General features: G+C 37.3%; 1 protein-coding gene across 3 annotated transcripts in view; it reads right to left on the reverse strand.

Annotated features, from left to right (window-relative positions):
• LOC125768480 (single-stranded DNA-binding protein 3) overlaps positions 1–12664 on the reverse strand; it is a 447182-nt gene that overhangs the window by 347265 nt on the left and 87253 nt on the right. The gene's annotated exons all lie outside the window — the stretch shown is intronic.

A 12664-nucleotide genomic window follows, 5' to 3' on the forward strand; every position in this document is an offset into this window, starting at 1 on the left:
CAAACACAACACTCAACAAAAACGCTTTATAGTGTTTTTATGGCGTCATTTTCTTCATTGTTAGAGATGGACTTTTGTGTCACTTTTCAAACTGGCATTTAGCACCGTTTAGTCCTTTCACCACAAAAATTTCTTCTCTACCCCTGATTGAACTACACAAACATTGTTCAAAAAGGAGTTTTTAGAGCCTTTTTATCCAACTCCGATACATTTCCTTTTGCAAGAAGGTTTCAAATTGCTCTAGCTCCGGAAACAACGGAGAAACTAAAGTTGACACATTCAATGATAAAACTTTCCACACTATTCCACTTCCGTGTGACGATGATGGTCGACATTCACCCCAAAAAAGAGGAAAAACAACGACATCAATATTGACAGCTTACAGAGTTAATTAAATTACAAACATTTATTCTGGTGATGTTTTGTTACTTTACCACGGCGGATGTGTCGACAAAAGTCGATCAAAACGAGCAAAAAAATCGGTGTTTGATCGTGTATTCTTAACCATTCGATATTTCTTGCCATGGAAATTTCTACCATCCTGGCAGCAAAAGCAAACAATGGCATTCCATCACCGGTATAGGGTCTTGATTTTTTTATTAAAAGCTTTTTTTCTCTCATTTCAATTTTCTGGTTACCTTCTAATCGCAACGCTACCTGTCGTTACCATGGTGACCCTATGAGTGTATCGAAATCGATCCTGTTACTTTATTCCCTCGCCCCAGCAAAAGATGACAATTGCCACTGCATTGCCTACTACATACTCGATTAGCTCTTTTTGTGCGACCCAGCAGTAATATACGGCGGATCAGTTTTATGTTTAGCTTTTTTATTAGCTTTTTTTATTTGCTATTTTTTGTGGTGATATGTTTTGCTTTCGCTTTTTTTCGTTTATTCTACAACCTACACCATTGTTTGCCTGGTTTTTTTTTTCGTGTTGTGTGCTGCATTTTTTTCTTCTCATCTTTTATAGTGTCACGCACAATGTACAATAAGCGCATGCGAAATGTGACAGTGGAAAAACAAACATGGAATGAATTGTTCTGGTTGAATTGTTATACGATCGCCCACAATTGCCCACACACATACACACCCTACTGCTGGTGGAAGGTGGCTGCTAGGCTTAGGCTTTGAACTCTAATTTACGATTGTTTGCCAAACGCTACCAACCCTGGTATTGTGTATCTGGGAATGGTGGGGTGGAAGCATACATATATCGGTACCGGTATCGGAATTCACAAACCATTGTGAACTGTCACCGTAGTAAACCAATAAAGTGTTCCGTTTTGGGTTGTAGAGTTTGTTACATTTTTATTGCCATACTTTCTCGCCATTCCCAACTAGAGGCAAAAACCTTTCTCCTTTACTGTTTCCTCACTTTAACACCTCCCTAATTAACAAAACAACTCTTTACTTGCACGCTCATAAACGCACAAAACCGAAAGCTTCTTTTTTGCCATTTTTGCCGTAGTGGCAGCAATCACAATCGGTTTTCTACACAAAGATCGATTCAGCTTCTTGAGCAGTACCTTTTAGATTGTTTTCCATTTACGAGCCTCACAAACGGTACATATGGTTATTAGGATTGGTGAAAGCGAGTATTTGTAAGTAATAAGAATGGTGATATATTGCACATTTTTCTGGTTGTTGGTTTGGGAGCTTTTAAAAATGTTTAATAATACCATTCACACAAAGGAATACAATTTTATGAGCAATTTTCGGTTTACTTTCAAACAATAAAAGACTTTTAAATAATTTGAGTTTTAGTAAAGATGGAGTTGGAAAATATATTTCATGCTTAATGTAATATTATGAAACGGTGTTTGTTCAAAAAAAATATTTATGTGGTATAAAACCTTAAAAAAAAGATTTCAAAAATCTTAATGTTAATGTTGAAAAATATTTTGCATTCAAAAACGAATAATATTTAACAAACAAATGTTGTAATTTACACCATAAAGAACATTTTAACAACATTTTAAATGTAATAGTTCACCATTGAAAGTGTAAAATATTGAACGAATTAAATTGAAAATAAAAGTTTGCCTATAGTTGTTAAAAGTTGCTATAACTATAATCAATCCATAATAATCGATGAAAAAAACCATAATCTAAAATAATCTATAATAGTACAGATTAAGTTACCAATAATGATAAGCAATCTATTGTTTAATTTTTATCAAAAATATCTTCAATATCTATTCTTAGTAAGTACATTAGTAAGTACATTTTTCAGGTAAGCAACAAACCATTGAGAGTTTCCTTAGTCCTCTTATTAAAACAATAAAATAATATAAAATAGTAGATGAGACTTCACTATTCCTGCTCTAAAAACCAATCATCACTTTTTATAGCTTTAATTATTTACCATAACAGAGCAAACAAAGTTTTCATATAAATTCCAAAACATACTTCGCTTTATAAACTCCTGCTGCCATAAGCTCCTTTCGGATGCAGAGCTCTTCAAACAAGCAATTAATAGTATAATCATTACCACACCCTTCACACATTGTTCACTCACAATTTCCGACCGGATGTACGACCTAAATCGGTGGACCATACCAAATTTTTTACCAAGTACCAACAAAAAAACATCCCCCGAAAGATCGATCCGTCAGCCGTGCGTATCCAAATTGATCAATAACGAAATGATTATCTGCTTCTTGGTTTAATTTCTTCTCCATACCGCACGGTGCTTTTTCGCTTTTCTTTTGCCAAAAAACACGCATTACAACTGGGGCATGTGTGAAGTGGCATTAGCTGAAGAGGGCCCTCACTAACCTCCCTTCAAAATCGAGCTAATTTTTTTACCTCTCTCTCCAGTGCAACTTCCGTTGTTTGCATGGAACTACGATCTATTGCAAAAGATTAGATTTATATCGAATCCATCTGCAGGGAGCTGATGACTCTGAAGCAGAACTGATAAACGAGGTTTGAAACGAAGACATGGATAAAAAGAGAAAGAGAGGGAGAGAGGGGGAGAGTGCGTGCAAAAAAAAATCAACAAACAATATCCCATTCTTTGGCGGCTTTTTTTGGGCAAAAAGAAGCCCTCCAAAATGCCCTCTTCAAACAGGAGTCAATTAAAGCGGGTTTGCAAACATCCACAATAGAGGACGGACCACATCCTCCATATGTTTCTATCGCAAAATCATCTGTAAATCATATTCCATCCTCCCGCAGCTTTCGGGCTTATTTTTTTGTTGTTGTAATTCTCTTATGCCTAATACGATTCGATGCAAGGAATTGGCTCTATTAAAGCGTAAAGAGCCGTGAAAATATCGAACGGAAGCATGCTATGTGGACTTGGAGAGTATTTTTTTGAATGGTATTTGCCATATGATGTTTCTTGCAGTTGTCTTCTGCAATTTAGTTAATTTTCTAAATCATAGGTATTGATGAACGGTATCGGTGTTGGGAAGCAATTGAAAGATCATCTACCAGTTTCAATCTAGAAAATTGATGTTGTTTTCCTTTTTTAAAATAAAATCGCTTAGAAATCGGGTTAAAGTTGCAAAATATATTGAATAAAGCTAACCGTTAGTAGCACAAGCGCCAACGTGAATAACAAAAAGCAACCGAATGCACCCATAAATTCACCCACTATCGCCACCACAAATCATAGCCATAATTTATGGCAAATAAATTAACCACCCATCGATTCGACTGTCCAGGTGAGATAAATCACGCGTAATCCAGTAATTTATTGTGTTCGTTTTTTATTCTCTCTCTCTCTCTCTCTGTCTTTCTCTCGCTCCCTTTTATGGATCAAACCCGGTTCCGATTTAATGGGCCCATTGTGTGCAAAAGAAATGTTTTCAAAAATATGAAATAGCGCGATCACAATTGTGTTCGATTTTGTCTTTCATTAGAATACAAAATTTTAATCAAATTACCTCCTCACACAGTGATTTTGCTTTTACAACTCCTTATATTTACACAGATGCAAAAAGAATACGATACCTAAGTAGATAAGTACTACATTTCTGTCATGGAATTCTTTTGATAGCTTTATAGTAAAAGTATTCATTCATATTCGAAATCCTACTTTTTAGTATTTTTTATACCAAACTCATTATTGTTTAGGATTTGCTACGACAGTCAGTTTAGGCAATTAAAATGTAGATGGCGATGGAACACTATTCACTTAATCCATTTTAATCTGTCAAATGTCGACTACTTCGTATCTACGTCGCGTTCCAGACAATCGAATAAGAAGGAAGATGGGTATTGAGATGGATTTTATAGTAACATTTACTATCATACTTGCGACACTTACCCTAAAATACGGTATCAAGCTCAGTGAGAATCATTGAGATCTCTCAGAGAATGAGAGTGTTCTATCATCAGTAAGATTATCTCATTCAACGACAAAGCAATGGGGCAAGTTACTCAGGTGGTTAAGAACTACCAGAAAACTTTTACAAAATCTAACAAATTTCCCAAAAGTTCTGGAAGTTCCTTCCATTTTAGTCGATCTAAAGAACGATCTAAAGAGTAAAAAACTTAGCAAACATATTCTAATTTCTTGAAGTTATAATGTGTTGAACTGAAATTAGTTCTAATGAAAACAGGAAAAAAATCAAACCGTTATTGACAAACAATCTTTAGATCTCCAGAATTCCATGTTCTTGACTTTTAGTAAAAGTCAATGTAAAAAAAACTGATTAAGCATAATCATAAGATATGACACTGCACCATCACACGATCGCCATTCATTCCCGATTAACAAGCTTCCTTTGTTCGGTTGAAAAGCTCACAGCAAACCATTGCAGTGTCTGCTTTTGATGCCTTAGAATGATTGTGTCAAAAAGCCAATCATATTTATTGCTCCGTGCACAACAACGACCGCTAAATAGAAGTCAAATTTAGTTGCCTCACGCCGCACAACCAAACCCAACGGGCCTGTTTCTGATTGATGTCCACAATTAGCATGCACGCCGCGTAAAGAAAGCCAATAATCCTGTCTCTCTTAAGTCCACCACTACCACCGTACCGTATGCAAAACGTGCTCGCACACGACTACCTGGTTAGAGCACTGGTCGGCTTGCCGCCCGCACCAGCTAATCCGATTTAACGTCGTCACCTTTCCCTGGTTTCGATTCGCAAAAGCAAAATCAGGTGCCAAAACTCGTTCGCCGGCCATTATGAAATGGAACGGGGCATACATTTTTGTGGCAAAAATCATTTACGCTCTGCGGTCGGCTTAAACTGACCACCGGCCAAAGTCATTGAAGCTACGATAAGAACCCGCCCGATTCCCAATTTGGGAAGGATTTTCTGTGTCCTGTGGTACCGCCGCGCTGAATGAATTGAATGCAAATCGGGAAAAGCGGATTATGACACTTCTTTTGCACACATCTTCCACTCCCGGCACAAACCGGGAGCCTTTGTGCGGCTCGTGCACGTTAGGAAAATGCATCCTTTTTTTGCGGGTGTGAACAAAACGACCAGATTAAAGAGATCAATTGGTAATAGTTCGATGAACAAGATGGGTTTAGCTGGTGCGGACACTGAATGAGAGTGTGAAACCCTTTTACATTGGACAAGTATTTGTCATTCAACCGATAGATTGTCATATTGAAATATTGAGTGTGGAAGCTGACCCAGAAATGTTACTAACAATCATACACTTTGATCTTAACCTTTAGACCGAGAAGTGATATTACTAACAATTCATAAAAAACATGCAAACTTAATAGAAATCCTGGTTAAATCTGACTTAAAAATTGATCTATTTTCCTTGAGGAGTGCCAATTTTATAACATCTTTAGCCTTTTAGTATTCATTGAAGAGTTTTCAACGAGAATATGGTTGAGATCCTTCTGCTCAAATAGTCAGACAGTTCACCAGAATCTATGGCCTCTACACATCCATGGGAAGTAAATGATATCTAACCTGTCATTAAGACTTAGACGAGTTTTTCGTCATAAGCATCATATACAGGAATGTTTACTTAGAACATACTCTTTGAACTAAATGGATTCCAGACAATTAGGACTCGATCCTTTTGAACTTAGAATATATCTTGAAAATGCGGTAATAGACATTTGCATCCAACGCCAGAGTCCCGAGATATCCAGCTAAACACATCAAGAATAGGACGGAGATTTTTTATGTTTTTTAATCATTTATCGTTTAAAGCGCGTAGTGATCTCTTATTATAATTTGAATGGAAAATATTTCCACCAGTACACGTCAAATGTCCTCTGAATTGAGAAATTTGTACAAAAATGGAGGCATTGCTATACTAAGCTTTTATCGTATAGTAATACTTAGTTATTATGGTCCAGGAACATAAGATCTTTTAGCTAGACGATGAATGATTAGATAGATATTCGTTCGTATTAAATCGTCCGAAATAACAAATCTGAAAAATATACTTAAGAAGTAGTTAGTGATTTTCATCATTCAAACATGTTAGCATTGCAAGTCATGCTCTTTATTGGAAGTATTTACCGTACACACATGATCCTCGCGTGATCCTCTTGAAATTGATCGACCAATATTCTATACGTCGAAAGGAGTGGAGTTTGATTTTTTGTTTCCACAGACTTGATAATCATTGTTAGAGAAGCAAGCTACACGACAACCACAGTTCTAGCGTCGAAAAACCACATAATCCGGGAAATTCCAAGCATTTAGCCTGATCGTTCCCTGCATCCCAAGATCAGCATCAAACGTTACCCACATTTCAATTCTATTTGACTTTTCCATTATGTCACATTCGAACGATGATCACAATCAAGTTTTAGATACCTCAGGCCAAAAGAAGGCTGACCACTGGTCAAGAGCGTCTTATTCCACGTAGCCTCACAGGTTACAACCCACAGAAATACTCCTTCAATCTGCCGCCACAGAGCTCCATCGTCCAGCCTGTAGAAATGGGGCGTTACAGGCAAATTAGAAAGTTAACTTCACACAAAGGTTGTCCGCATTGTTTCGCACCGATCACGGTATCGCCCACATTCCCGCACAGCCTAAACAAACAATTCCGCTCCGTTTGTGTGTGCGTTGCTGTTTGGAAGGAATTTCTTGCAGGGTAATGAAGCCCAACCTGAAGAAGTCACAGACAAGGATCACACACTGAAGCGCAATAATATCAGGTAATAACAGGTACCCGTTTGCTTCTGTGTCATAGTTTTTCTGTCATGTTTGGCATTCGGGGATGGTAAGACGATGGAATTCTACCCATTCGACGAGATAGAGATGCTGTCCTGTATAACCGAACTACCTTCACCCAATTTACATCCCTTACCTTATGCTTATTCCTAGTGCCGCTATAGGCGATGGTGAAATTACTTTATGATATGCAAAATATGGTTCCCGTTCGGGCGCATTTACTATCCACAATCGGAGACCTTTTTTTGTCTTTTGGCTGCATTCTTCAAACGGTGGCAATAGATAGGCTGCAATGAACTCACCTTTTTTTGGAAGGGCGGGGGGAACAATAAAACTTAACTGCCACACTGCAGGCCGATGTTGGCGACGAACGCATATTCGGGATGAAAACAAACATACGCACGGGCAATTATTATTCCCGCACCATTCCCAGGACGACCCTCTAGTACAAGTCTTCTCCTCCACCCGGGGGGTAGATTGATCCTCAAAATGTTAGGCTCCCGTGCAAGGAGCACGAGCTCGTGAGCGGATCGCTTCGATGCTACACCAAACGCTAGGTGTCCTTCGTGTTCGTGTGCTGCCCCGGAACCCCGACAGTGACACAGTGCTGTGGGCCAACACGCCAACAGTTGAAGGTGTTCGTGGGCAAGTAATAAATTTTAAACTCACACCGTCCACAGGCTCGATCGATAACTACTATGGCGACCGTATTATCTGTGCCACTGCAAACGCAAATAGGCATCGGTATGTAAATGCAATTGTAGGTTTGACCGAGGTTTTTGGTGGAAAGGAGGATGGAAGACCGGGGGTTAGATGGGAGGAAGGGAGGAGAAGGTTTGTTTTATGCGTTTGTTAGCTTTATTTCATCGGGATGCATATCGGGAAGGCAAATCTGTGCATAAAATGTTTGTTTATGGTATGCAGCCAAATTAGATTTGCTGCACACACAACAAACAGCAAAAACCAATGGCACAAAACCCCTCCGACACAATGGCAAAGGTATGTGCGTGTGTGTGTGTATGCTGGGGTTTTGCTACCAGGTTATGACACAATGCGCACCATTGGTGAGAGTACAAACAAACAAACAACAGTGCGCTCGTAAATCGATTCCCGACCAGGTAACCAGGCTCGGGTGTTCAATTTATTCGGCGACAGTTTTAGGGCCGTGCCGGAAGGCACTCTGGTCCAGCATACTGGCTGGCTGATCAGGACGATTGTCTTACCGGTTCAGCCATCCGATTCCGTCTCGGCTTGAATGTTATTTCCATTAGCGCGAAGTCAAACATTATTGCTGGAGGCGTTAGAATTCCATTTGTTTGTAACTAAAGTAGCTGCAGTACCATTTTCGAACATGTACTAAATAAGTACTAAAAGTGCTAAGTAATTTTGTTTAGTGTTGAGTGAAACTTGAATTCACAGTTGTACTCTTCATTACTGCTTCCTACTTTGGTAATGTCTAGAGTTAGTTTCTCTAAATAGAAATACAGCCATTAGGCTGTGGCGACTAAAGCAATATTAAATTTTATAGCAGAATAGTTATGGCTAGATAATAATTTAGTAGACAATTTAATGATTGGTACATGTATTGGTTATAGAATAGGATAGACATTGCTTAAAGCTAAGGATAAAAGATATTAAGCATGAGAAGGTATTAACAACGCTTAAAATGCACAATTTTACAGCTAGGAGTAGTTTGATAGCATTCAGATTAAATATCAATTTTATTTTAATGAATAAAAGTATCAAAATCATTAATGATAGAGCATCGTCCCAAGGATACTAGAAGTTGTTGCTAAGATAGAGCCGGCCAAATGAGATTCCATGCATGATATGACAGATCACTGAAACATTTTAGCAAGGAACTATGCTTTTATTTCAATTTTTATTTCTCCTCTCCTTTATTTTAAATCAAAAAATGGCACTATGATTGAATATGAGAAAACATACAACAACAATAAAGATCAAGCGTCCAACAGTAGAGAGTCGCACCCGTGGTTTACCACGTTGTTGGACGTCGTGTACCCAACTAAAAAGGTGTTATAAATTATTGAAGAAGTTGTGCCATATTGAACAGTAAAAAGTCGTTAATATTACAAAATGACATACAATTTAAGAAAAAATGCAATTGTTCAATTTTAAACTGGGCTGCAGAACCGGTGCAAAACTCATCAAAACTACCAAATGTAATCTTAAAATAAAATAATCAAAAATATACCTTTTCTACCCTACATGAATAATGAGACTACTAATGCTATCTTGACTATAATTTTCCCATAATTTCCCTATCCCTTCCCATGACTTATCTTACTATAAGATTTATAGCATTCCTACATTACTGCCTACACCCAGGCGCTACGTTCTTTATTGACCTTTTCATTACTAATATTATTGCTGTGACGCATCCTTTTCTGTCGGCAAATAATAAAAGAATAACTTCAAAAAACGTTGTCTAACAGATCGAAACTTCCACCAGCTCCACCAGCTCAGAACAGTAACTGAAGAAGAAATAAAAACATGTATCTTCAAGACCAGAAGTCGAAACATTCTTTCACCTAACAACAATAGCAAACAAACACCATTGTGCAAAGCAAAATTTTGAGCCATCTTCACGTAGAAAGATAGTTTGCATCACTTCGTCAAAAATAATATGTTCAGCAACACAAAAAAAAACAGTCCAAACGCTTAAACAACGATTGAAGGAAAAGATTAAAGAAAGGAGAAAAAAATACGAATAAATCAACATATTATTAACCTTTCATAATATTCCATTCACAGTACAATCGGGCCCCAGCTCCGACCGGTCAACTAATTTCACATCCCAAAATCTAACCCAGGGCGGAGGAGTGAGGTTATTTCTCCCGCATTGTAGTACCGCTTTTCTTGCACTACATACAAAATTGCCGTTTCCAATTTTATTTATTTATTTTCCCCTTGGCCAGTGCCAGCACAATTGCACAAATCATACGGTAGCGCATAATTGTAGCTTCCATTATACTCGCACTCAAACAGACCCATTGTGGTAGCGAACGGGTTCCGAAGCGCGGGGAGGACGGGCCGATCATCGTGCGAAGGGGAGTGAAGGGGTTGGGAAGATGGGACAAAGGGAACAGTAGAAGGGACATAGAAGAAACATCCTGGAAGGTGCTTATTAATCGGTTTTAAACTCAAACATTTAAAAGTGATGGACCGAGCGATGGATGGATAGATGAATTGTCGATGATGGGATGAGATTGACTGTGGTCTTCGAACCGTACCACTCACTGGCGCACTGGCGCAATCATTCCCAGCAGATTCCCTGCCCCGATCGCCTCTCGCCCCGTACCGCCTCTCGCAGCAGGGCCAGCAACATTCCAAACAGTAGCAGCAGTGCTTGGCAGTGATTTTCGAGCTAGCAATGTAAGCCACCATCATGATTATCCTCACCGGTTCGTCATCGGACCCGGCTGTGGAACCCGTTCGGTGTGGTACGGCAAGTAAGAAGAAACACCCCAAAAAGGTGTGACGATTTCCTCCCATCGAAATTTCCCTTGGAAACTGGCTGCTATGCGCGAGACTCACGGGTGAAGATAATTATATGTTGGAAACACCTTTTTCATCGTGCCATTCTTCCCGAATCGTACAGGACGAGAATTCGATAACAGCTTGAGGCGGACGGTGAAACAGTGGGTTAACAATTTGGTTTTTTGTTCTGTGCATTTACTTGCTTACATTTGCATTATTTTCGTTATTGGCGCTCAAGTCACTCATCGTCGACAAATTCTATGTTAAGGTTTGATAAAACTGCCTATAGAAAGCAACGAATAGGGAATGAGAATACGCAATGGATGAAGGATATCATTTATTTAAAGAATAACTTTAATACTCGTATGACCAGTTAGTAGAAGTTTATTAAAAAAAAATAATGTAATGTAAAAAAATATATTTCATGTTTATTGAGTAATGAGTAATGTAATGAGTAATGAGTAAGTAATGAGTAAAAAAATAATATAAGAAATAAAATAATTTAATAAATTGACACAAAACTAAATATATGAGAAAATGCAAATAAGAAATGAGAAAACATAAAATCAATCAAATAAAGCAGAAAATAAGTAAGTACTTTTTTAATTCGATATGAAAATCTTTTAGGAAAATAGAGGCAATAGGAAGGCAATAAAACAACAAACAAATTAGAAGAAAAAAAAACATGAAATTGGAAAGAGAGAAAGAGAGTTTAATAAATAGATAGGTAATTTGATAAGAACAAAAGTTGGTAAGTAAATGTATGAACTTCTTTTCATAAGTAAATAAGTAGAAATGGTAATGCGAAATTAAAGAACTAAGGAAATAATAATCAAAAAAGAGAATAATATGAAAACAAGTAACAAAGTAAGTAACTGAAAACTTATGATTAGTGAATAATGGAGTAAAAAGGTAAAAATGGAATGTATGGAAGTTCGATATGACAAGAATGTGAGTTTTGTTTTTTATCGTTTTGTTCGATGCTTTCGATAATAATCAATCAAAAATATTCTCACTATGTTCAGTATAATTGTTTTAGGCAGTGCTTGAATGATTTATAGAATTTAACCTTTCACTGTTGCACTGTTACAAACAGAGAATGATGGTGTTTTCTGATTTTTTTTCTTCTTTGTTTCGTAATATCATTTGACGTTGAAGAACTGAACATAACTTACAATTTAGTTATAAAACATTTGAAATAATTTAATTCAATTGAAACTTCATAGCATGCACAGATAATTTACAAATAAACTTACTTCTACGTTGCATTTTCATTTTCTTGATCTGAATCGAACATTCTTTAAAATATTAATCATCACATTGATTATCATCCATCCACTAACACTTCAGCATAAAAATGATAATGATTATTAGTCGTCTAAGCTTACAACTTATCCGATTCCATAACGGAATGGTTGCTCCCTGCTTTTTTCCGCACAATTTCGAATGTGAGCAAGGTGCGTTTGAGTATGGACACTTTTTTTAACATGATCCAACTTTTTCAACCATGACTTGGCAGCTATCTTCGTGAATAAAACCAACCGAAGTAACTTCGTACGAAATTCGTGAAAAGAAACACCTAATAACACTTAATGATGGACTACCTGAATTTACCGAGGGCGAAACAGATATTCATCGATATCGCATATTTTTAACTCCAGCCACTCATGGCTGAGAAAGTTGATGAGGAAATTATCTACTTCCGTCTTTCAACAGGCTGCTGGCGTTTGTCTTGTATCAGGTTTTCCTTTTTCAATGCACCATGGCAAAGCAACATTGTTTTCTTTAACAGAATGAAATCAACAAATTGCAAGGAACGTGAACAAAACGTGATAATTTGCTTGTTTATGATTATGTTTGTTTTTCTTTTTTTGCATAAAGACTATCTTATTTAACCAAACATCCCTGGGATAATAATGAAAGGGTGAAAAAATTCAAATCAAAAATGTCTTGTGGACAAATAGACAACTTTTGGTGCTTCATTGGAACAATCACTAAACAGAAAAATTATTGTTTTTCAAATGGATGACAAAAATGATTT

The sequence above is a fragment of the Anopheles funestus genome, chromosome 3RL (assembly GCF_943734845.2).
Source record: "Anopheles funestus chromosome 3RL, idAnoFuneDA-416_04, whole genome shotgun sequence".
NCBI classification, from domain to species: Eukaryota; Metazoa; Arthropoda; class Insecta; order Diptera; family Culicidae; genus Anopheles; species Anopheles funestus.